This window comes from Budorcas taxicolor, chromosome 3, assembly GCF_023091745.1.
Source record: "Budorcas taxicolor isolate Tak-1 chromosome 3, Takin1.1, whole genome shotgun sequence".
Lineage (NCBI taxonomy): Eukaryota > Metazoa > Chordata > Mammalia > Artiodactyla > Bovidae > Budorcas > Budorcas taxicolor.
In genome coordinates, this window is record NC_068912.1 from 68,133,353 (window position 1) to 68,158,307 (window position 24,955).

Here is a 24,955-nt window from a genome sequence, read left to right on the forward strand (position 1 = left end):
GGCTTCCAGGTCCTTGGGGAATTATTACCATCCTCAGTCATCTATCCTTTAATCTAGCTTAAACTCTGTCTCATTTGATTATTAAAAGTCTGAGCTTAAGGGAATTTAGAAAATTATATATTGACACACAGAAAATTTATAGCTTTTTTTTCAGTCAAATGTTTTAATGCAAAAGAGATTGGATTATAGATTTCATTCAAAGGAGTTTTAAAAACAAAGAAAGTGATTTTGGTTTTCACTCCAATTTGAGGAATTTTAGAAGAGTGAAGCATAAGATACTAGGTATGTTATCATTTGATATTCTCTGAATCATTGACATTTAATCATCAGTGGAAAATAGTTTGCCAAAACAACCACAAACATGACAAAACAAATATTATTTTAAAGTTATACTGAAACATTAACCATAATCCTATGTAAACTATTTCAGAAAGGAAAAGAATTCATTTTAGGAGATTTATAGTTAAGTCTTTTTTGGTGGTGGTGGTGGTTTAGTTGCTACGTCGTGTCTGACTCTTGCAACCCCATGGACAGAGGAGCCTGGCTGTCCATGGGATTCTCCAGGCAAGAATACTGGAGTGAGTTGCCATTTCCTTCTCCAGGGGATCTTCCCAACCCAGGAATTGAACCCAGGGCTTCCCTGGTGGCTCAGAGGGTAAAGCATCTGCCTACAATGTGGGAGACCTGGGTTCAATCCCTGGGTTGGGAAGATCCCCTGGAGAAGGCAATGGCAACCCACTCCAGTACTCTTGCCTGGAAAATCCCACGCCTGGTAGGCTACAGTCCCTGGGGTCGCGAAGAGTCGGACACGACTGAGCACTTTCACTTTCGCTTTTCTCCTACATTGTAGGCAGATTCTTTACCAACTGAGCTACAAGGGGAGTCCTAAGTCTTTTTAGCTTTGGTCAAATAACTGAATAAATCTAAAAATGTGAAGTGCACTGCACCAAGGCCTTGGTAATTCTTTCCCTGAGCAATGTTATTTGACCAAACATTTTAGATTTATTCAATTATTTACCCAGCATTCATGACAATCATTATCTGTGATGTCTCATTCAAACATAGGAATGTCAGGCTGCTAAGCCTTCCTTTAACCTTTGCTCTAGCAACTAAATAAGAATGTCCCTTATTTCTGAAAAAGGAGATATGAGATTTTTCTCACTGTTTGCTACAGTCATACTTTTCATAAATTGGTCTTCCATAAATAAGTATATATTTATTTAATTACTTATTTTTCCCATATATAGCCTAATAATAACAGCTACATTATCTTTTATCTTATGTGTGTATGTATACATATATATGTATTTTTTAAATTGCGTTTAGATTCACAGACTTGATATTTTCAATCAACTCTTTGATATATATTTTTAATATCCTTAATCTATATACTTATTGCACATTGAATTATTAACTCTACTTTATAAGTAAAGACAACTAGATACTGAAAAAATAAGAGTACTAAATGTGAATTACCAAAACATGTATGCCTGTGTGCTTAGTTGCCACCCAGTCTTATCTGATGCTGTGCAACCCCAAGGACTGTAGCTCGTCAGGCTCCTCTGTCAATGGGATTCTTCAAGGAAGAATACTGGAATGGGTAGTCATTCCCTTTCTCCAGGGGATCTTCCCAATCCAGTGATGGAATCCATGTCTCCGGCATTGCAGGCAGATTCTTTGCCAACTGAGCCACTAGGGAAGCCCAACCAAAATATAAAATAGCAATAAAAAGTCATCTTCCAGTGACAGCTCCTTGTGTGCAGTTGTACACATATATTTGTCAATTTCAGTTAATTCAATACAAAGACATATTTGTTCACATGATGATAAAAAATAGTTTACTATGTTTTAATTTTTCTCTCTACTGTGTTCTGTAAATAGCTACCTCTTCTAAAATACTTTTTACAATCTTGTTTTGCATTCATTTGTTAAAATGTCTGCATCCCTCACTAGAAGTGCTTTAAAAAAATGTCTATGTTATTCATTATTGCAGGGTTTTTAGCCCATAGTAGATGTTCAATAAATCTTGTGGCATAAATAGATAAAATGCTTACTTGTCATACTATGTGAGCTGATTCCTTAGGACAAGCTTCTGTTTAGTTAACAGCCTGATAGACCAAAGTGTTTAGACCATGCCAGTTTATAGTCATGAAACACCATGTCTATGTTCACATGTACACAATGAGAGGTGGCAATTTTACAGGTGTGTAAAAATGGGCTTGCTCTCTGGCCAAAAATAATCTCTGCCGATGACTCTTCCCACCTAAGACAAGTTCTAACCCATGTTAATGATCACATCAGTTGGAAGGAAATCTGGGAGCCCAGATTTTATCCAGAGCCCTACCATCTTGGTTCCTAGGGGGCCTGCCCTGGTTTGCTTTCTGATGTTGTTATCTGTGAGAAGTGAGCAAGCAGTAGCACTGGTCATGCAGCTTAAATGAGCATCCAGCAATCAATAAGAGCAATCAATAAGAAAGCTAACATAAATAAATGAATGAATGAATGAAGGGATAAAAGGTTTTTTTTAAAACCTCTGCAATCACAGTGTGATACTATCATAATGAATGTCTTGCTACATGTCATCTCTATGTGTTATCATCAGCAGCTTTTAAAAATAATTGTCATATTTAACAAAGGGTGCTGGATTTCTTAAGGTAGTCAGTGCTATTTCTTTCCATTTCCTCCATTCAAGAACAGTTGGCAGCAAGAGTCTAGCCTTGGGGAATTCAATGGAAGTGACCCATGACTCACAGTTTTGTCGGCATCTGTTAACCATTGGATCACTTCCACAATTCCTGGGGACTGCTGTCCATCTCCAGCTCAGCCAGCCATTGCAGTCACACTTGGTGGTGATGACAGACAGAAAAAAGGAGATTTGATGGAACACTAGAAGCAAGACCCAAAGCCAGGCACTCATTACGATATTTTTCCGTGCCAAAATTAAAATTGCTTCATTGCCTTTTCTTTCTAACTATAAGTATTTGTACACATGTACCATGAAACAATTTCAGAAAATATATAATATAATACTATAATGAAGAAAGTAGAAATCATGCATAAGCCCACCACCTACTCTGCCATTTCTCAGACTTTAAGGCATAATGCTTCTCCAAAGTACAAAATGTACCAGAAAAGAAAACCTGGAATAGAGGAGGAGTAAAATCTTTCTTTTATAGAGTTAAGAAAAACTTCACTGAACTTCAAATCAAAACAAGAATAAAATCCTACAAGAATGATTAGTATTACTAGAAATATGGATGATACATAGGACAGAAAAAATTTTTAAAGGGAAGGGAAAAAGACAGTGATCAGATCAGCTTGTCTTATAAAACCACGGCACCGAAAAGCACTGAGTAGCAGAGTCAACAACTCTGAAGAAGAACATAGAGAGAGAGATCCACAGGGAACAGAGTAAGCAGGTACCCAGAGGAGAGGGTGGGCATGAGAGGCAGAAAGAAGCAGGGAAGGCAGAAAGGCGTCACCACAAGAAGAAAAGCATCATTAGACTAAAGATGCCAAACCACCCCCACCACACACACACATTTCACCTTCGAATACCACCTGTGCAAGGTTGTGAGCTACCCAGTTATTTTGGCTTTTTGTTAAACCATAAAAATGTTTTTAGGTGATACAAATGAAAGAAAATGACTTGTACTTGTAGTCAATATTTCTAACAAAACAAAATCACTCAGCACTATAAAAGAGAAAAAAGAAAAACTAATGAAGGCAACTTAGCTTCCTTTAGCTGGGATTTTTCAGTGTATGAAATAAAACCTGCTAAAAGGAAATCACGTTCTTATCCCATTTCCATATCTTATTTAATTGCCAGCTTTTTCTACATGGAAGAGAACTTAGGGTGCAAGAGATACCTTAGAAAAAACTGACTTGGTAGAGAAGTGGTGTGTATGTGTGTGTGTGTGTGTGTGTGTGTGTGTGTGAGAGAGAGAGAGAGAGAGAAAGAGAGAGAGAGAGAGGGACAGAGAGGCAGAAAATGACACAGAAGAGAGAAGTTGAGATAGATTTGCCGCTATGAAATGAAGAGCTACAAAAAATCAGGTGATTTTGTCTTGAATTTTACTTTTTTTTTTTTAACCAAAATGTGATTTCATTTTATTTGGATCTATCTAGCTACTGATTAAACATTAAAAAGTCATCAAATTTTAATGTTTGAGCTCTTTACCCATTTTAGAATGAAGGAAACAGAGGCTAGAGACTATGGGAAGTGACTTGTCCAGGTTTATCCAGTTAGTTAGTGACAAAGTTGAGGCAAGCACACTCGGCATTCACTTGCTTTTGTTTCTGGGGTTTGCTAAGTGGCCTCAGCTACAGATGATCCAGCCCCTGCTCTTTCAGAAATGAAGTTAAGGGCCCCACTAAGATGGGAGATTGAGAAAGCTGCCCTCAGGCGGAGAGGGGTTACCAGAACTGTGATGCTGATCTGTGTGTTTCTGTCCGTTTTCACAAACTCTCAGCTAAATGGATACTTCCCCAAGGAGAAGGTTTTTGAATTCAGGGCAGAGGGGATTGTGCTTAATTCTGCCAAGAGGTTTCACAAGACTCCTATAAGAAGGAGGCTCAGAAAACATTCCTTCTATGTAATGAAATCGGCTCCAGGCAGATTCCAGTAGTTGCAAAAAGGCTTTTGAGTGCTGTCCCCAAGTGCTTACAAAATTGACATTCTCATCAACAAATGTTTGTTGAGGATCTAATATACCTAGTACTCTGCACAGAGAGATGGAAGGCAGCCTTGGGGTGGGGGTGGGGGACTTCCAATCTGGCCAATCACGTTGATCAGCCAGAATCATACATAAAGGATAAGAAAAAGTCAAAGCAACCTGAACAAAGTGTAAGATATAGGGCAGGAAAAATAAATGCCTGAAAATTCATAGGAGGGCGAGACAAACATGGCTGTTAAAAACAGCTGCATGAAAGAGTTGTCTCTTAAGCTGTGACTGAACAAATTTATATGACAAGGATACAGAAGGAAGGGCATTTCAGCTGGGGAAACAGTATCAGCAAAGATACAAAGCTCAGAGCATGCAGGTAATGAGCAGACTCATTTGGTTGGGCTAGAGAATATTGGTAAAGACGCTGGTGACAAACTTGGACAGAAGACAGGGCAAAACTCTTAGGACAATGATCCAGATGAAAGATAAAACTGGCATGAGGAACCATCAAAAATTTGTGAGTAGGTGAATGAAATGTAGAAGTGATTTAAGATGACAAATGTGGTAGATGTATAAAATGTGGATTCAAGGACAAACGATGGGAAGGAGAGAACAGATGGAGAAAATTCTAGTAGTCTCAACATGAGATGATGGGAACCTTGAAATAGAAGTAAAGCATATAATCAGTGGGCTTCCCTGGTGGCTCGGATGGTAAAGAAACTGCCTGAAACATGGAAGACCTGGGTTTGATCCCTGGGTTAGGAAGATCCCCTGGAGGAGGGCACGGCAACTCACTCCAGTATTCTTGCCTGGAGACTCCCCATGGACGGGAGCCTAGCAGGCTACAGTCCATGGGTTTGCAGGGTCGGACACAACTGAGTGACTAAGCAGAGCATAGCACATATAATCAGTATTATGAAATAATATATGGTAGACTTGGTAATTAAGTCAAAGCTTGGTTTGGAAAGATAAGCCAAGTTTTAGACATATTAAGTTTCACCTAGAAATTGCATAACATATAATTTAAGACACCAATGTTCAGAAGTGATGTCAGAGTAGAGATAACATATAATACTGATGGTCAACACTATGAAATTGAATGAGTTCTCTCAGGGAGAGAATGTTTCATTTGTGCTTAACATATCAAGGGATCAGAAGAAAAATAAAGACCAGTGTTACAGCTTCTTGGATGTATAGTAACAACTGACCAATGTACGAACTTCTACCCAGACTGCCTTGAGTAGCCTCTGCTTCCTAATGACCAAAGACAGTGGTCAAGGGTCCATCATTCTGAAAGTGAAACCCGAATAGCTAGAAACACTGGTGACCTGACCGACGTCTTCCAGGGCTCAAGTGTCTTAAAACTCCATTCTGGAGAACATGTTGATTGCATATCATATGCATATTATGCTCTTTTCATTATGATACATGTAAGGACTTTCTTATACTTTATATATAAAAAAATGTTGGAGGAAAAGTGATACTAGCTTGGAATTATTCTCTTGATATTGTAACATGGATATAAAATAACTCATAATAATAACAAATCTTTATTAATGTTTACCATGTGCCAGGCTCTAGCTATGACATTTATAAATATTACTTAGTTTGATTCTAACAAAAGTACAAAGGGCAGATATTATTATTCCAACCTTACTTTTCATGTAGGAAACAGTGTTACTCTTGGCCTTAGTCACACGGGTTAGATGTTGGGGACAATCATGTGCTATAATCTAAAGCAAAGAACCAACACTACCCCCATTTCAGCAAACCTCTTCTAGCTTGAAAATTTAGTAAAGCTAGTCTATCGTTAGAGATAAAACACAGATCTGAGTCAAACACACATACACACATTTCCGGGAGGGGAAGGGCTAGTGGGTATTTTAACTATTATCAAACACATAATCCAAGAAATTTTTTTTTATAAAGCTACCCTTAGTAAGAGCTCACATTTGCAGTTCATTTAACAAAATGGCATTAAGGTATGGTCTCTGCTTGAACTGATGGTTGCATTTCAAAGCTCATAATAGAGATGGACGTTGGTTTCACTAATGTCTCCGTATACACTGTTTTAAGCAAACTGTAGTCCGTTTACAAGAAGTGCGGAAATGTTGTTAAACTTAATTAGATGTAATTGTCACACTTTCATTAGCTATTAACATTATGTAAAGATAAACTAATGCATAATGAGTTCTTTCATTGTCACATAATTATAATTTAAATGATTACATTATGACCACTATAGTACAGTGCATATTTTCAATTTTCCCATTAGTGGGCAATTATTTATAAGATTTCCTATTACAATCTGTCCATGGAGACCAAGTTATTAATGCCTTCATTTTCCTATAATGATGACCGCAGTGTTGAAATCAATATGATGGCCACAGGGAGAATTGCAAAGTAACATAGAAAGAACAACAAAACTACAACTATGAAGTCAGCTCATTCAATACATGCCTGAGGAAATTTCAAGATGGAGAAAAATAATATATTAATAGTCTTATAAGAAGTTCTAGTTTATAAGATTTCTTCAAGTGTGTTTCCTTCCATTTTTGTGGCCTTAATTCTCCAACTCTCTCCCAGACAGTCTCCATGGTATGAAATATTCAATAGCCTAACCTCTAAAAAATGTCTTACACAGTTTTCGCGCTTCAGGGAATTAAATTAACATCTCACAGAGCCATTTTGAGAAATTTTTTTGAATTGTTCAGTCGCAGGGTTGTATGTCAAGAAGTAAAATGCTGATGAACTGTGTGATACATCCCCAGAGATGATGAAGAGTGGGAGACATTTATGAGAACAAAGCCCGAGGGCAATGTGACTGGGCAGTTGATTATGGCAGCAGTAATCATGGGTCCTGAAGCTAACAATAACAAAAACAATATTAATAACCTAATAGAGATTTTGCTTCTATCCCTTACTTCTGAGAACTCACTCATTATTGTTTCTGTGAAGACTGACACTGTCTGGGGGACCTGGAGGGATACCCAGCGGTTTACAAAGAGATTTACAAATGAAGTCTGCTAACCCTTCAGCCTTAGCTGGTATAGCACTTGAGGCCTCTAGAATTCCAGGGATGGGGGAGCCTGGTGGGCTGCTGTCTATGGGGTCGCACAGAGTTGGACACGACTGAAGCGACTTAGCAGTAGCAGCAGCAGCAACATGGAGACATCACACTCTTCAGGGCTTCCCTGTAGCCCCTGAAACCATGTATGTCTCCCCTAACTACACTGGGCCTGTCTCAATTATTTGTGACTCCCTTAAGGAAATTATTGAACTAGTTAGATTTAAACCCCAAATTTCAAAGTAACTTGTAGCTCATATTATCTAACTTGATGATTAAAAGAAACAGATTTTAACATGCCCCAGCATCCCTCTCTGAGAAAAAATGTTGGTTAAAGTGTTCAATAAATATGTATCCATAGAGTTTGGCAAATAAGACTTGAATGGTTTATTTTTTTCTGTTCAGATGAAGGAGAATCAAGAATCCTGGCATATAATAGATTACTGGTTCTTAAACACTGCTATATATAAGACACACCTGGGGACCTGATTAAAATTCAGGGCCCCCAGTTCTATTTCCGGAGATTATGAATCTACAGGGCTAACAGGCTATGTTTTTGTTAGCACCCTCCAGGAGATTCTGAAACAGGTGGTCCATAGGATATATATGTGAACTGGTAAACATGACACTTTTTTAGGATTCAGAAGACTCTGTGATCAAAGCTTCACACAATAAGCGATGCAACCTTGAGAAAGTCACTAAACCTATCCTGGTCTCAGATTTCCTCACCTGTGAGATGTATGTGTTGGGCTCATTTTGGAGATTCCTTACTGAAATCTCTGGATAAGGATACATGAAATTGGCAAGAGAAACTCTTAAACTATGTATAAAGTTTCAAAAGGTCAATAGGAGACATTTATTTATCCAACACAAAGTTTTATTGACACATCCACTTTTTCAGTTTCCAGCTGGAACTATATCATCTCTGGCCATCAGAATTTTTAATGGCAGTTTTATTAGTCTCAGATTTATAAAAATGGAGAAGGGAATACTATTGTACTGTGTGTTTTTTGTAGATCACATATTTCAAAGCATAAAGCCCACAGGGGTAGAACTGCATAAATGTTGGGACACAGTGGGATAGACATTTATAAGTTACAGTCAGACCCTAAGAGTTCTTATCCGATGTTGCTTCTTAAATGAAGGAGCTAACAATTCCAAACAGACACTTTATCCACTCAATAGCTGCATAATGAGCATCACCTGTGTGCCAAGTGCTATGTGAGTGGGCAGAGATATAGCACTGGGTAAAACACAGGCCTACTCTCATGTTACTTACAATCTAGATGCGGGGATGGGGAAAACAAGAACAAAACCATAATGTCTCCATAACCAGACAAGGACAAAACTCTCATGTTACTTACAGTCTGGATGCGGGGATAGGGAAAACAAGAACAAACCATAAGAGTGACGTGAAGGACAATAGAGTTTGGTAAGCAGGTTGCGGTGGGGGATCAGAGGGAGGGTGTTGTCTAAGAAGGGCTCTCTGATAAGGCAACATTTAAATCAAGACCTAAAGTAACTAAAGGTGAAAAATGATACAGGTCCTTGGAGATCTCCAGATTTATTCAGTTATAGAATATATGCTTTTCAAAATAGGAAGATGATTCATCTTTTATATTATCATAAGCCTTACTTTAACATATTTATAAGCTCATGTTTGGGCAGACTCCAGGCTTCTAGAAAAGAACATGATCATGTCTTCTTAACAGGGCTTATAGATAGCATAGGTAAAATCTCTAGGCCACCAATTTTCCAACAATAAAGTAAAGCCTGGACTTGGGCACAGTGTTTATTTTTGCTGCTTCAAGAACACATGTTGGTTTGCTGCACATCCTTGTGGTCCACATATTTTTAGTTCACTCTGGGATTTGTTCTATCTTGGCAAGTTTTCTCAGTTGCTTTCATTTCCTGTCTACTGACAACCTGATGAGCATGATTTATAAATATTAAAAATAAGGAGGTGAGATCAGATGCAAAGAACGTGCCAACACATGTCAGAATATCTGATGAGTTCCCAGTAAAACTAGAGAACACATTTCAAATGCCAGAGGATCCCCCACATGGAGGACACTGTCTGGCACCTAGTTAACACCCAGGGAATATGTGCTACAAGAATGAATGAAACATTTGTAAGAGACTTGAATAATGCTCTACTCTAACTGCCTATCTCAAACCAAAATAAAAGTTCTGCTTAAATAGCAGAGCTTGGTGTGAGTGTATGTGGGTGGGTATGTTAGTAAACAGGATGTTTTCTATCCTTTATGAGAAAGCATGGCAGCTGCTCACTGAGCTCCTAATAGAGGAAGCTGTGAGTTTTACATCCTTGAAAGTCCCCATTTGCATAGACACCATATAGAAGGCAGAAGTTAGAAACGGAAACAGTATGTGATTACTAAATCTCACTTTTGCTAGAAAGTTCTGCCTGTGGTTTGTGATTTTTCGAAATGTGGCTGTGCTGACAACAAAATTAACTCCTCCAAAGAACTGAGAATTGCCTCCTCTCATCATCCCCCTCACTGTAATTTATATGACTTGATAAAATTAGACTGTTATTTTCATTGGGGTGATCTGCAAAATCATAAAATGATGTGTATTTTGGGAATGCTTAATTAACTCTCGTTAGTTCCACTGAGGTCTTAGCTACTAATATAAGCATTGCAAATATCACAGAGGTGTTCACATCCAGTGTTAGTAACCCAGAGATACTGAAAGGACTTAAGAAAAATTTCTTTAGAAATCAGGCAATAATGAGGGTTTTAATCATTTGGCCAGCCTACAGGATAAATTCAGATGGACCCTGATTTGCCAAGACTTGCCTTGCAGCAAACAGCAAGAAACATTTTATAGTTGAAGCCAATAGTAATAATCAAAGGAGCCAAATTACAGACCCATACACACAAATTCCATCCCTATTGACAGTTCTTATCACAAACATTAACTAATATCGATCAAGCTGTTTGTCACAAAAGTTTGCTTTAACATCTAATCAGCATACGAGGTGAGAGCCACCTTTCCTGACAATTGCCAGCACCTTGTGTCATACTTGTAAATAATGGGCTACTCCTATTGAGCACCATCTGCTTAATAGAGGAAAATGTTCATCTTAATTAGGAAATTCTTCTTATTATTTAATATTTATTGAACACCCACAATGTGCTTGGCAAGTAAAAGCACCAGAAACACACACTCTACCCACTAAGAATCCACCTGCTAAAGAGAATATGATGAACCAGTTAGGCAGTCATTTCTGTTTTTAACATATTTTATGTAATTCTTTCCAGGTGACAGACTTGCTAATGCTTCACTCTCTGGAAGGATCTTGTCTCCTAATTAAGGTGGGATGGTAAACTATGAATTATGGGCAAAGTGGACGATAAAGAATGAATTGATTATGGTTGCTATGAAAAATAAGTGAAATTTGCTCCATTGATGGAAGAAAATTTAATGAACGACTAAGTAAACCCAACTGTGCTTGTTATGGACTGACAGATTAGGACTGCATAACATTAGCAGAAATACTGAAAGCATCGTGGAAAAGTCACCTTGAAAAAGCAAGCATGCTTTGTTTTCATTTACCTTCAGTGCTTCAGCACCTCCACAATGATACAACTACACTGCGTAGTAGGAACGTCTTAGTTAATAAAGATCTAATAGTCGAAGATCTATTCTCAACTAGACGAATTCAGACAAACTGACAACCTCTCCCAGAAGCCTTCAACTATATCCCCTTATCTTTTTCCTATATCCGAATCAACAAAAGTTCAGGAAAACTTGACATGTTCAATATTGCAACTGTGTGGAGAAGCATTCTTGGAGAGAAAAAAATGACCTATTCACATCAAGAGACTGCTACATGGTGATAGTGCCTGGGCTTCCCTAGTAGCCCAGTTGGTAAAGAATCCACCTGCCATGCCGGAGACCCCAGTTCAACTCCTGGGTAGGGAAGATCCCCTGGAGAAGGGATAGGCTACCCACTCCAGTATTCTTGGGCTTCCCTCACGACTCAGCTGGTAAAGAATCCGCCTGCAATGTGGGAGACCTGGGTTTGATCCCTAGGTTGGAAAGATCCCCTGGAGAAGGGAACATCTACCCACTTCAGTATTCTGGCCTGGAGAATTCCATGGACCAGAGTAGGACACGACTGAGCGACTTTCACTTTCACTTTTCATGCATTATTTAGTAGTAACTTGAATTATCCTTTTAGAGAAAATTACCAATTTTTAAAAATGTGGTTTTGTTCCAGTAATTGAATAGCACAAGTATGTTATTTTTTTTCCATATCTGGAGTTTTAACTAGTTCTTCGCATCACATGAGAAGAGCTTCTCCATCCACATTGCCAGTCTCACTAAATGTTTCTAGTTTCCTTTCTTTACTGTTGTTGTTCAAGCACTAACTAAGTCATGTCCAACACTTTGTGATCCCATGGACTGCAGCACGCCAGGCTCCTCTGTCTCCACTGTCTCCTGAAGTTTGCTCAAATTCCTGCCCATTTAAGTCAGTGATGCTATCTAACCATCTCATCCTTATGCATGGGTGTGTGCTAAGTTGCTGCAGTCGTGTCTGACTCTGCAACCCTATGGACTACAGCCTGCCAGGCTCCTCTGTCCATGGGATTCTCCAGGCAAGAATACTGAAGTGGGTTGCCCTGCCCTCCTCCAAGGGATCTTCCTGACCCAGGGATTGAACCTGCGTATCCTATGTCTGCATTGGCAGGTGGATTCTTTACTACTAGCACCACCTGGGAAGTTCCTCATCCTTTATTCTTCTCATTAAATCATATAGGCTCCTCCTGCTGGTTTCTTCTAAGAAAAACATACAATGAATGAGAAAGAAGGTGATGACATTGGTCATAATATAACTTATTGTCCTTAGGTTTTATGGTTTTCCACAAATCAGCAACAGCAATTGCCCCACTTATCCCTTTAGAATATTGAGTCAGAGAATGGAATATTATCCACTATCTTAATTTTATGGATATACTCTCCAGATAACCACCTGACCCAGATAATTTGGGCAAAAGAGAAATTACCTGTTAGTAGAGATAATGCTATGATGATGGCTGTTGTCAAACAGCACTGATATGAACTTTAAATGAATATAATTTGAGAAAAATACATGACAGATAACGACTAGCTCATATACTGTCAGGGTAATAAATACCTAATGAACAAAATTGTAAAGCAAATAGTAGGTTGAACATACACCCAGATGTTGATTCTTGACTCAGAATCAGAGAACACAATGATTTGTCTCTCTGTCTAGAATGATAAAGCATCACTTCTTCATAGGCTAATGAGTAGCACCATCTGGCATGATTACAGAGGAGCAAGATTGTGGGAAAGGGAGAGTAAAATGGCAGAGCTGCAGTAGGATTTTCACAGGAGGCTAAAATATTCCTCACCATTAAAAATAATCATAATAAAAACAACTTTGGATGCTGACAGAACACTCTGCCAACAGAATAAAGATTATAGGACCAAATGTATTCAAAACAATTGAATATGATTCCATTTCAAAATTTTTCTCTATCCAGTGGCTCTCAAAGTGTGGTCCCAGGGCCACCAATGACAGCATTATCTGGGAACTTGTCAGAACTTCAAACTCCAGAATCTTGTCCAAGAACCATCAACTCAGAAACAATCGAGGTAGGACTAGCAATTTGTGTCTTAACTAGCCCTCCAGAAGATTCAGGTGTAGGCTCATGCTTGAGAGCTATTGCTTTACAAGCCCAAAAAAGAGTGAGAGATTTTCGGTAGATACAAAAAAAATTAGCTAATTTGGTCTATTATGTTTAAACAACTGGTCTATATGCTAAACAATAAAAATGAGTCAAACTGGTTCCTTGAGTAACATGATGATCTCTTCAAACAAGAGAGCTGCCATCCTAGTATCCTTTAGTAGAACAAAAGCAGACGAATTTGCCTTAAACCTTTACCTTGATATGGCAAACAACTCACGGTTACTAAGGGGGAAAGGACGGAAGAATAAATTAGAAGATTGGGATTGACTTATACACACTCTCTACTGTTTAGCACAGGAGACTGTTTAATACTCTGTTATGACCTATATGGGAATAGAATCTGAAAAAGAGTGGAGATATATATATATAACTGATTCATTTTGTTATATAGCAGAAACTAACACAACATCGTAAATCAACTATGTGTGTGTTAGTCGCTCAGTCATGTCCGACTCTTTGCAACCCCATGGATTGTAGCCCGCCAGGCTCCTCTGTCCATGGGATTCTCCAGGCAAGAGTACTGGAGTGGGTTGCCATTTCCTTCTCCAAAATCAACTATACTGCAATTTAAAAAATTAATTTAAAAATCTGTACCTTAACTGTATGGTTTCTGAACACATGTATTTTCTTCCTTTCAAGCTAAGTTTTTAAGCTTCTTTGGCAGACCCCATGAGACAAGTTTTGCAACTTTGCCAGAATCCTTTATTGACTTAATTGGTTTTCCATCCCTTGTTCATTCATTCAGCAAATATTAAGTATCTACTATATGCCATGCACTATTCTAGGTGCTGGGATATATAAGTCACAAAAACAGACAATGATTCCTGCTCTGAAGGAGCTTACATCTTGGTAGGGGAGAATGACAAAAATAACAAATGATAAAATCCCTAAGTATATAAAATGTTAGAAGGTAAACAATGCTACTGGGGAAAGAAAGGAAAAGTTAAACAAAGTAAAGTGAACTGGGAATACTGCTTATGAGGTGTGGGAATTTCAATTTTAAATAGCATCATGGTAGACCCACTGAGTGGGTGACAGGAGCAAAAGCTTGAAGGAGTTGATGGAGTTGATTATGCAATATATGAAGAGAAAGAAGATCCAGCAAAGAGCTGAGATGTGGGCCTGCAGGAGGGAGCTTGCCCAGTGTGTTTGGTTCACAGAAGTCAGAGAGGAAACAAGAGGTCAGATCACCCTGGAAGGCATTATAAGTCGCTATAAAAACTTGTGCTTTTACTGTAAGAGAAACAGGGGACTAGGCAGAAGAGTGACACGATCTGAATTCTGCCGAAGCACTTATTAGTTTTCCTCTATGTATGATTTCATCAACCATTTATGACTCAGGTTAAAAGACACTGCTACTATTTTTTTTTTTTTTCTTTTATGTTCTTCCTGAAGTTATGTAAAAGTATTTTCACTAAGGCAATTCACTTTCTTTGTTGTCAGTGAAGAAAATGTTATCTAGGAAACAATTAGAAGATAAATTGGGCAGTGATCAGTTCTCCGTTCCTTGGGTTTTCTCTTTTCTGCCTTCTGTGGTGGTTGTTGTGTTTGCTGTCCAAGGTCCAGGAGTACAACCTTGGGTCCTAGGAATGGTTTTTTCATTGGGCAACTGACAGCTAACAACGGTGAGTGAAGTCTTGGAAACAGCTTTGTCACTGAAGTGAAACTAAAATGGAAACCTGTATTTGAAGAATGGCTCTGTCACTGACTTATTAAAAAACCAGTGCCCAGCCACAAAATTTCTGGAAAAGGTAATAGTCTTGCCAACCTTTGGGTAAGACAGAGCAAGGGGTGTTCTGTCTGAGTAGAATTGTGGAAACTTTTCTATCAAAAGCCAATTCTATAGCTTGCCTCACTTGGTATTACTGTGACCCCTATATACTGAAGGAAAGTGTTTGGAAGTTCACTAGTGTTTCAACAGGTGGCAAAGGGACTTGAAAACTTAAACACTATTGGTATTATTTCTTTCACTCTTTACTCACTCATTTATTCATTCACCTATTAAACATTTACCAAATACCTAGGATTGTCAAACATAGTATCAGGTGGTGGGGAAACAAATATATAAGAGCTGACATTACCTTAAAGAGTGTATGGACTACCTGGAAGATTAGACATAAATGACAATAATGCATGGTAGAGAGTGATGACTTTTATTTTTAAAAAGTCCAAAGTCTATGGACTTTCAGAGTAGGAAACAAGTTCTAATTAGAGGTATTTCAAAAGGCTTCATGGAGGAGGTAATATTTAATTTAGTCATAAAGAATGCATTTGTGTGCATGGTGATGGGAGGAAGTAAAATTTAGACAGAGGAGCAATTTCTACAGAAACATAAAGGCAAGGCTGTATTCATGGTCACCCATGTGAGAAGCAAAGAAGACTTGAACTAGAGCAGTACTTGTGGTAATGATAGAAGAAAGAACATGAGTAATTGGCTGAGGTCATTTCAAGGAATCCTGAAATATCTGTGGGCCATTTAGCTGAAAGAACTAGAGTGAACACACATTTCTATGCTATTTGATGGTAACCCAACACTGTACTAGGTCTGAAAATAAAATGCTAGGTCTGGAAATAAAATGGAGATAAGCAACATCCCTATTCTTATGAATTGTGTTGTCTAATGAGAGAAATGGACAAATAAACACAGTGAGGTCAGATAAATAAGACCCTTATTGAATTCTTAAGGACTTCAGGGCACTACGTTTAAATGGCCGGGAACAGGTCATAGTCACAAAATTGGAATCCAATTGCAAGCAAGTTACCAAGGTTATTTGAGAAATAGCTAGTCTTCCATTATACATTTCTCTGATTCAAGGAACAGTGAAATATCCTGTCTCTTCATTCAAAGCAGTCTCAAATAGTACAATTCAAAGCATCATCTGGAGATTAACAGCACTGGCCTGGAGTGGGAGCTTATTCAAAATGCAAACTCTCAGGATCCACTTCAAATCACCTGAATCAGCAGGTGACTGAAAGCACACTCAAGTTTGAAAAGTACTGTACTAAACAGAAAGAAGGGGAGGGAGGGAGGGAAGGTGAGAGAAAGCAAGGAAGGGAGGGAGGGAGGAAGAAGGAAAGAAAGAAAAGTACTGTACAAAGAAGACTCATTTCTTAGAACAAAAAGCTAAGAGGTAAGTCCATCAACAATACCATGTCTAATAAGATCTCTCAAGTTTCCAGAGAAGTAAAAATTCAATTCAATAAACATTTGTAGAGCTCCTAAAACATCTCAGACACTGTGCAAGGTACTCTGAAATGGTACCAAACAGTTAAAAAAACTAGTAGTACAGATAGACATGGTATAGACTGAAAAGTTTCAAGGAAACCAACTCTGTCTTGAGTCCAGGCATATAAGAACTGAAGAAGAAAGAAATTGCCCCTGGTTCATATGTATTATGGACAAGTATATAATCTTTCTTAATTTTTTTGGTTTTATCTAAACTTGAGATGATTTTTTTTTTTAAAGGAGAGGAGAAATCCAAATTATAGTAGGAAGTAAAACAACTGATAAATCTTATGACTTAAATAAAAGTCCGATGGCTTTAAATTAATAAATAAACAGGAAAAGAAAATGAAAAACAAAAACCTTAAAGCCTTTATAAAGATAAAAGTGTAGATATACTCTAATGAATCTTCTGATTGAAGGCCTATTTGTCTTTGAGTTTCACACCCTTTGTAGTGTTCAAAAGCCTTTATATTGAGGGAGTGTTCAGCATAATTGTCTATTGGGATGTCTTTCTACACAGCATAATCTCACTATGTATGGAGCTATTCAGTCAAGTCATATCCTAAGGCCCAGAAGAAGATCAGTCTCCAAAGTAGACTGGTTGCAAGTCTTGATTTCTACAACTACCAGTAGTCTGATACACTTCCTTTTAAAAATATGGTCACTGAATTAAAGATGTTTCTCTTGTTTTAATCCTAAACTAAGCTGTCATGTCAAATATAGTTTTACTTAGTATGTACCTGCGTGCACCCTTGCCCAAATGTGTGTATTTTTAAACATGCAACAGTTCAGTACTGATATCTTGATAAATTACAAACATCCCTTCCATCTTCCCATTAATACAATAGATTCTTCCCTCTTTTTATTGAAATTTTAATTTCCAGTCCATGTGTATTATAGAGGAGGCTTAATGTAGGTCACTAGGATGCCATCATGAATAATGGGAAAAAGGAAGTCTCCTGTTTCCTAATGCCTGTTAGCATGAAAACACAGCCCTGGATGCCTTATTATGCTTTTTGACTCGGGAGTCCTATGGGTCTGCCATAACTGCTGTGTGAACTCATTGTTTCTGCCAAATACATCAGCTGGGGTGAGAACATTAATTCATGTTAACAGAGATGTGTCAACGTTGCTCCTGAAAAAAGTGCTGAGATGTTATATTTGCAAAGATTGTCTTTAAAGGAAAAATACTGTTTTTAATATTCTGTCTGTTTCTCAATCCAAGAATTTTTCTACTTTGCCTATTTTCTTTTGGGCCAGGTTTTCCTAGGTTAGTACCCATTTATCCTGAGTTAGAAATAATTAGGCATCTTTGTTTTTGGAGTCCAGATAGAGTAACAGAACCTTTTTGGGCAACTAAGCATGGGTCTGTGCCTTGTGGCTGGCTCTCTGGCCAACACAGCTTCTGAGTTTTGTTTCTGCCAACACCCCCACCTTGCTGTACTGCATTTGTTGAGACAGTTTGCCTGTTTTGTGTCCCAACAAAGGGGGACATTCAGGGAGTTCCCAAATTCTCAAAGGAGAGGCTTGAAACCTCTTTCCACTCTAGGAACTACTAAGGTTTGCAAACCTAAGGGATGTGAGCCAATTTAATCCCTAAAATCGATCACACAGTAGCACAAAAGACTTTCAAATGGTCAAAGCTATGCCAACTATAAATTGGCTCTTGACAAGAGCATTTGCTAATGAGTGAACAACCACAACAAGGGCATTTCCCACCTGCCTCTGTGGAGATTGAACCCTGTGCTGCTACAGCTGCTGACCTTCAACACCCCTTTAGGGAATTTAGGGTGAAGTGAAGCGCTCTGCTCCAGGGATTCTGTTGGAACAGGTCTTTAGGTAGTTAAATATTTTCAGAAACTGATTTCATGATCCCAATCCGTGCATCTCTTCATATCTAGAAAAGCACTAGATTTTTCATATCTAGAAAAATCCCTTCTTACTGACATTAGCTTCTCGTGGCTAGTAGAAAACCTTTTGTAAGTAAAGACTTGACTGCATTGAACTCCTCCATCACCAAAACCTTATATATTGACATTCCCCAACTGCCTCTTTGGAGCAGTCTCTCAGAGCTATCTGAGGTGCTGTCTCCCTGGCTGCAGTCCTCATTTTGCCCCAAATAAAACTTAACTCACTACTTTTAAGTTGTACATCTTTTTACTCGACAGCTAAAACAGCGAAGCTGCACTTAAAACCCACTGGGCTGCACTTAAAACCCACACCGGATGACAAATCCATCTCCAATATCAGACGGTGAGAAACAACACATTGCTGATTTCTTTTTCTCTCTGCAAGATTGAATGGGAATGGATGGAGCACACAGACAAAGCCTAGCCATGCATGGCTGATACTTACCAATCCGTTTCTCACTTTGACAGTGTCTTCTGAAAGTGACTTTTGTATATCCTGTTTTCTAAATGCTTTAAAAGTAACTCCTTCCCTTCACATCCTTTGAACCTAAAGCAGTAACATCTCGAAACACTGATCTATTTGCTGCTAGCTTTCATTTATTTCATCCATTCCTGAAGGCAGAGCCACATTGGTTTCCACTTAATGAAGACCTATTTAGGGCAGCTCAGGCCCTTTTATCAGGCCTGAATTAGCTTTGCAGTTTTAATAAAAACTATAGCTTTCTCAATTATTATTTAATTCCATAATGTGTCTGCATTTGCTAATGTATTTCTAAAGTGGGAGGCAAGCTGCAACTGCCTATCTGTCCATAGGTAAGCAGAATGTCTCACATAGGCTCTGCCACTTCTCCGGGAGAGTTAACATTCATTTTGCATCTGTGCATGGCCAGGCGCATAATCCCATTCTTCACATGCTGAAAGCAGCACCAGGAGCCAGTGTTAGCCCCGCAGCACCTCTAGGGTATTTCAGTCTCAAGATGTATTAATGCAAATGTGTAAATGTCAGCGAGCTATTATTATGTATGCACACCCATCATACAAAGGGGGAAAAGAGATCCATTTTGGTTCAGATTATTTTCACTACAAGGCCTTTAATTCCAGTTTCCTGGTTTGTTGAAGGTGTTTGTTTTACAGAAAAAAAATATTTGGTAAGTGAAGATATAACGATGACCACCACCCAAAGGGCCTAGAATTCCAAAGAAACCTGAGCCCCAGAAGATGAACAGAGAAAGAGCAAGCAGCCTCTCTTTCTATTCTCTCAGTCCTTCCCACAAGGTCACCCTTTCTAATTGACAAGCCAAATAATTTTATTCAGTAACTGACAAGAAAGCAAATTAAATTTCATTCGGTTTGAAAAAGTATTCCAACATGTGTATGAGTTAGTCTAAATTCATTCTAAGAAATTTAACAGGGTACGTATTTCTTTCATTACTTCATGTTTTCTCAATAACGAATTCCTTGAGATAAAAATTAAAACAGCTAGAAAAATGGAAAGATGCCCACTGTAAATGGAGGAGGGGACTTATATATTATTTTAAAGGATTTTGATAATTTGAAGAAACAAGTTGAGAGGCAAATAGGTCTTTGAAGAACTCCATTTAATCATTTTCCTATCATGAATCACGTTAATGACTAGGGACACTTTTTTTTTTAAATTCTATGAATTATACCCTATAACGGTGACATAATGTCACCACTAAAAACCTGATGATGAAAATTAACACTTACCTCCAGAAAGTGCAGGCAAATCAACCAAATAGTTTACACAAAAGTCAAATTATACGGACATTCCTTTTCCCTCACCCCTTCATACCTGCAATGATGTATTCACTTAATTCTATTTACTTCGGAGAAAAATTTTAAAACTTTTGTTAGGATATAACCAATACACTCTTTGTGAGCATAGACTCACACAAATGCTTGCATTAAAACATCTTCTTTGATGCAGAATAATCTTAAATGTTTACAGTAATCATATTTCTGGTTGCAGTGTTACTCTTAATTCTAAGTGTTGTGTGTATACTGTGGGATAAAGCAGGTGAGTATTTACATTGGTGTTTCTAGAACCTGTGATTGCCAGCAAGGCAGAAAGAAGACAAATGTAAGATAGATGAGATAAAATAAAAACCTGATAGTCCTGAATTTGAATTGGAAGTTTCAATTTAAACTCATAATCATTTTATCTTTAAACAGTATATATAGCATATGTTGTTTATATACTAGTTCAGTCTAATGGAAAGACCAAGAAACAAAGACCAATCCAGTAGTTATGAGTACCTGTAGAGCCAAGATTATGTTCTCTTCATTACTATCAATAAAAGGACCCAAGTTATTTGGGAAAAATATTTGGATATGGCATGCATCAGGATATGTACAAGAAAAGCCTTAAACATCATATAATATTAGGAAATAAAAAATAATTTACAAGACTTTGTTTTATAAGACTACTAAAGACATGCCAAAAGTATGCAAAAACCAATTTAAAGAGGTTCCTATCGCTCAAAATAGGACGATTTAAGCATAAGAACATAATTTTAATGAATTAAAGTATTTCAAATAGGTTTAAGTACCTAAGTCGATATGTAAATACTGAAAACAATAAATTTACTGGTCCTTTTTTGGAGGATGATGGTGTCAATGCCTTTAAACTAATAAACGAAGAGAAAGAACTTGTACTATCTTCTATCTCACAGTAACCAAATGGTTAATGACAGCAAGTTTATAATGCATATCAGCTAATAACTGAAAAAGATATGAAATATCACCATTTTGTACCTAATGAATTATTGGATCTGGACAATGATCATTAATGACTGCTAACATAAAAAGAGAGAAAACAGTCTTCATTCTGATAGAAGTATTACCTAGTAATCTTGATATAAAAAAAAATTTTAAATTAGACCCAGATCCAATAAATCCTCAATATCAGTAAGTCCCCTACATAGAAACCTTTAAGTTGCAAACTTTCAAAGATGTGAACATGTGTTTGAATGTCCAATTAAGTAAGTTATTCACATGTCTGGCATACGCTGTCATATGTGTGTGTATCCTCTACAAGTGGTTGAACAGTGCTGTGTAGAGTACTGTAGTACAGTATCTTTATTTCAAGCCCGGGATGTCCAGAAGCAAGGGTGAAAGCAACAGTGATGTGGCTGGCACTGCTAAGAAGTGCCACTTGTTGTACTGCAATACTGTACTTTTCAAGGTACTCTAAGATTAAAACCATTTTCTTTATTTCTTGTGTTTGTTTTTTATGTATTATTTCTGTGAAAAGTATTATAAACCTATTACAGTACAATACTATATAACTAATGGTGTTAGTTGGCTACCTAGGTTAACTTTGTTGGATTTAGATGAACAAAAATTAGACTTACAAATTCACTCTTGGAATGGAACTCATTCATATGTAGGGGACTTACTGTACAAAGGTATCAAAGCAGAAGTAATATAGGGGTGCAGTCAGCAAAATATAGATTGTGGACAAATGACTAGATTTTCTTCAATAATAAAGGGAGAGAATGAGAGAAAAGAAGCCATGCTGCTGCTGCTGCTAAGTCACTTCAGTAGTGTCCGACTCTGTGTGACCCCATAGACGGAAGCCCACCAGGCTCCCCCATCCCTGGGATTCTCCAGGCAAGAACACGAAAGTGGGTTGCCATTTCTTTCTCCAATGCATCAAGGTAAAATGTGAAAGGGAAGTCGCTCAGTCGTGTCCGACTCAGCGACCCCATGGACTGCAGCCCACCAGGCTCCTCCATCCATGGGATTTTCCAGGCAAGAGTACTGGAGTGGGGTGCCATTGCCTTCTCCAAAAGAAGCCATAGATTAAGAGAAATATAAGAGACATATCAATTATTTATAATGTATAGACTAATGCTAATCCTTATTTGAACATGTATAGACCTTAATACTAATCCTGAGTCAATTAACTGTTAAAAATATTAATGAGATCACTGGAGAAATTTGAAAGCAGACTAGATATATATTGTTATTAAGAGAGTATACTGATATTTATGTGGGGCAATGGCATAGTGTTTATTTTTAAGAGTCTATCTTTTAGAGATAAATGCTGAAATATTTATGAATGAAAATAATATGATGCCTGCCATTTGGTTCAAAACAAACCCTGGGAAAGGAGAAAGCAAATAGAGGTATAGATGGAACAAGACTGTCTATGACTTAATAATATTCAATCTGAACTGTGGGTACACAGGAGTTCATTACAGGATTAGTCTCTCTATAAGTGTGACATTTCCCTTCATAAAAAGTTTAAAAATGTCTCTGTTTGAAATGTGGCAATGTACATCAGGTCACCATGGGAAATCTTTTTTTTTGGGGGGGGAAATCTTTAACAATCAAATCAACACAGCTATATTTAGGACACAGATTAAAATCACAGTGGAGATAGCAGCACTTGAGATCATTTTGGTCAGCCTTTTGTCATTCAAATAGATTTTACCAAACTATCCTTTCTGCTCATTTCTATTACTTGGTTGTCTTCTTTGGTCTGGTTGCAGTATTCAGTGAAACACAGGATTAGATTTGGGGGAGAAAACAGCTACAAAGTATCATAAAATCATTTTGGCTTGATTTTTATACTTCTATTTTGGTAACTCTATGAAATGAATGATACCTGCAAAATTAATTTTAACAACTGAGTTTTTTTCCTACTATATAAACAGTTTTCCTCCTTAGAGACAGTAGGAAAATGAACCTCCCAAAGCTACTCTTTCCCAGCACTTGTGGCCCAGTCCACAGATCCGTGACAGTGCTGTCTCTGAAAGCTCACAGCTAACCCAACATGATACAAGCAAAACACACGGGAACAGACAGCATGCTGAGTTATTTTCTGATACCCCTAAATTATTCAAGGGCCTATAGTTTTGACTAGGTGATACCCCAAGGGCAAACTATTACTAATGAAAAACCAACTATACTTAATTAACTGCATTGCTCTGGGCTAGTGAAAAATCAGAAATTTCTGAAGCCACTTGAGAATGATCATATTTATACAAAATGATGATACAGGTGACCATATTTCTTTGAAGCACATAACTCCTCCTTTTATCCCTACTGCCTATCCCTTTGGACCACTTACACTACACTGATTCAAATTTAAACACTGGTAATCTTCTCACTAACTCTAAAGTGGAAGGGGCTACTATCAACAGCTATTTATCTTGCATTTCATTAGGAGCTATGTATTTTTGGTGCTTGGAAGTAGAAAACACTAAATTTGACCCACATTATCAGTAAGAGAGTTGGTCCACATAAGATTTTTAAAATAATTACCAGCATTAAAACTCTATCCAGAGATGTTAGAAACTCCCTTTCTCAAACACATAATACAGTTAAAGGTTTAAATTTGATAATAATAAAGGATAAAAGATATACAGCTTGAGGAAATCAGAATGTTAATATTGGAATTATAGTCAATGCTCAATTTATCCATGATATTGCAACCAGTCCATTCTAAAGGAGATCAGTCCTGGGTGTTCTTTGGAAGGACTGATGCTAAAGCTGAATCTCCAATAGTTTGGCCACCTCATGCGAAGAGTTGACTCTTTGGAAAAGACTCTGATGCTGGGAGGGATTGAGGACAGGAGGAGAAGGGGATGATAGAGGATGAGATGGCTGGATGACATCACCGCCTCGATGGACATGAGTTTGAGTGAACTCCGGGAGTTGGTGATGGACAAGGAGGCCTGGCGTGCTGTGATTCATGGGATCGCAAAGAATCGGACACGACTGAGCAACTGAACTGAACTGATTGCACAAGTAAGCAATATTCAGTGGTAATTCAAAACGTTAGCAATCAGTTTCAACATTTTTCCTTCAGCAGTTCTTTATCAGTACTAGACATATGAACTAAAATAAAAGATAGACTGATTTACAACTCTGCTTCTCTGCCATATACTGGTTACCTTTCTAAAGAAGAAGAAAAAAGTAAGTTATATGGAGAAGAGGAGAAGGAAGAGGGAGCAGGGAGGAAGCAGGAAAAGTAAGGAGCAGGAGAAAAGTTAAGACAAGCAGACCTTGGGAAAGGTAGTTTACGGAATGCTGCAGAAAACCAGATGTAATAAAAATATGCAAATTGGTTTCTAGCTAATTGAGTGAATGGTGTATATATATATATATATATATATATAGATCTCATTTCTCATCAAGAACCCACTGTTAATGATTTTAAGTAATGCTTAATTTCAACATAATATTCTGCTTAACATGTTAAATGCTAAGTTATGGTGATCACAAGTTCACAAGCGCAGGGCCTACTTGCAGGCAAGAAACTCTGCAACCTTATTACAGAATCAATAGCCTGTTCTGTTTTGTGGTCTCAG

At 37.8% G+C, this 24,955-nt stretch overlaps 1 protein-coding gene across 1 annotated transcript in view; it reads right to left on the minus strand.

Annotated features, from left to right (window-relative positions):
* The window catches only part of ST6GALNAC3 (ST6 N-acetylgalactosaminide alpha-2,6-sialyltransferase 3), a 365,006-nt gene that overhangs the window by 227,081 nt on the left and 112,970 nt on the right, over positions 1-24,955 (minus strand). The gene's annotated exons all lie outside the window — the stretch shown is intronic.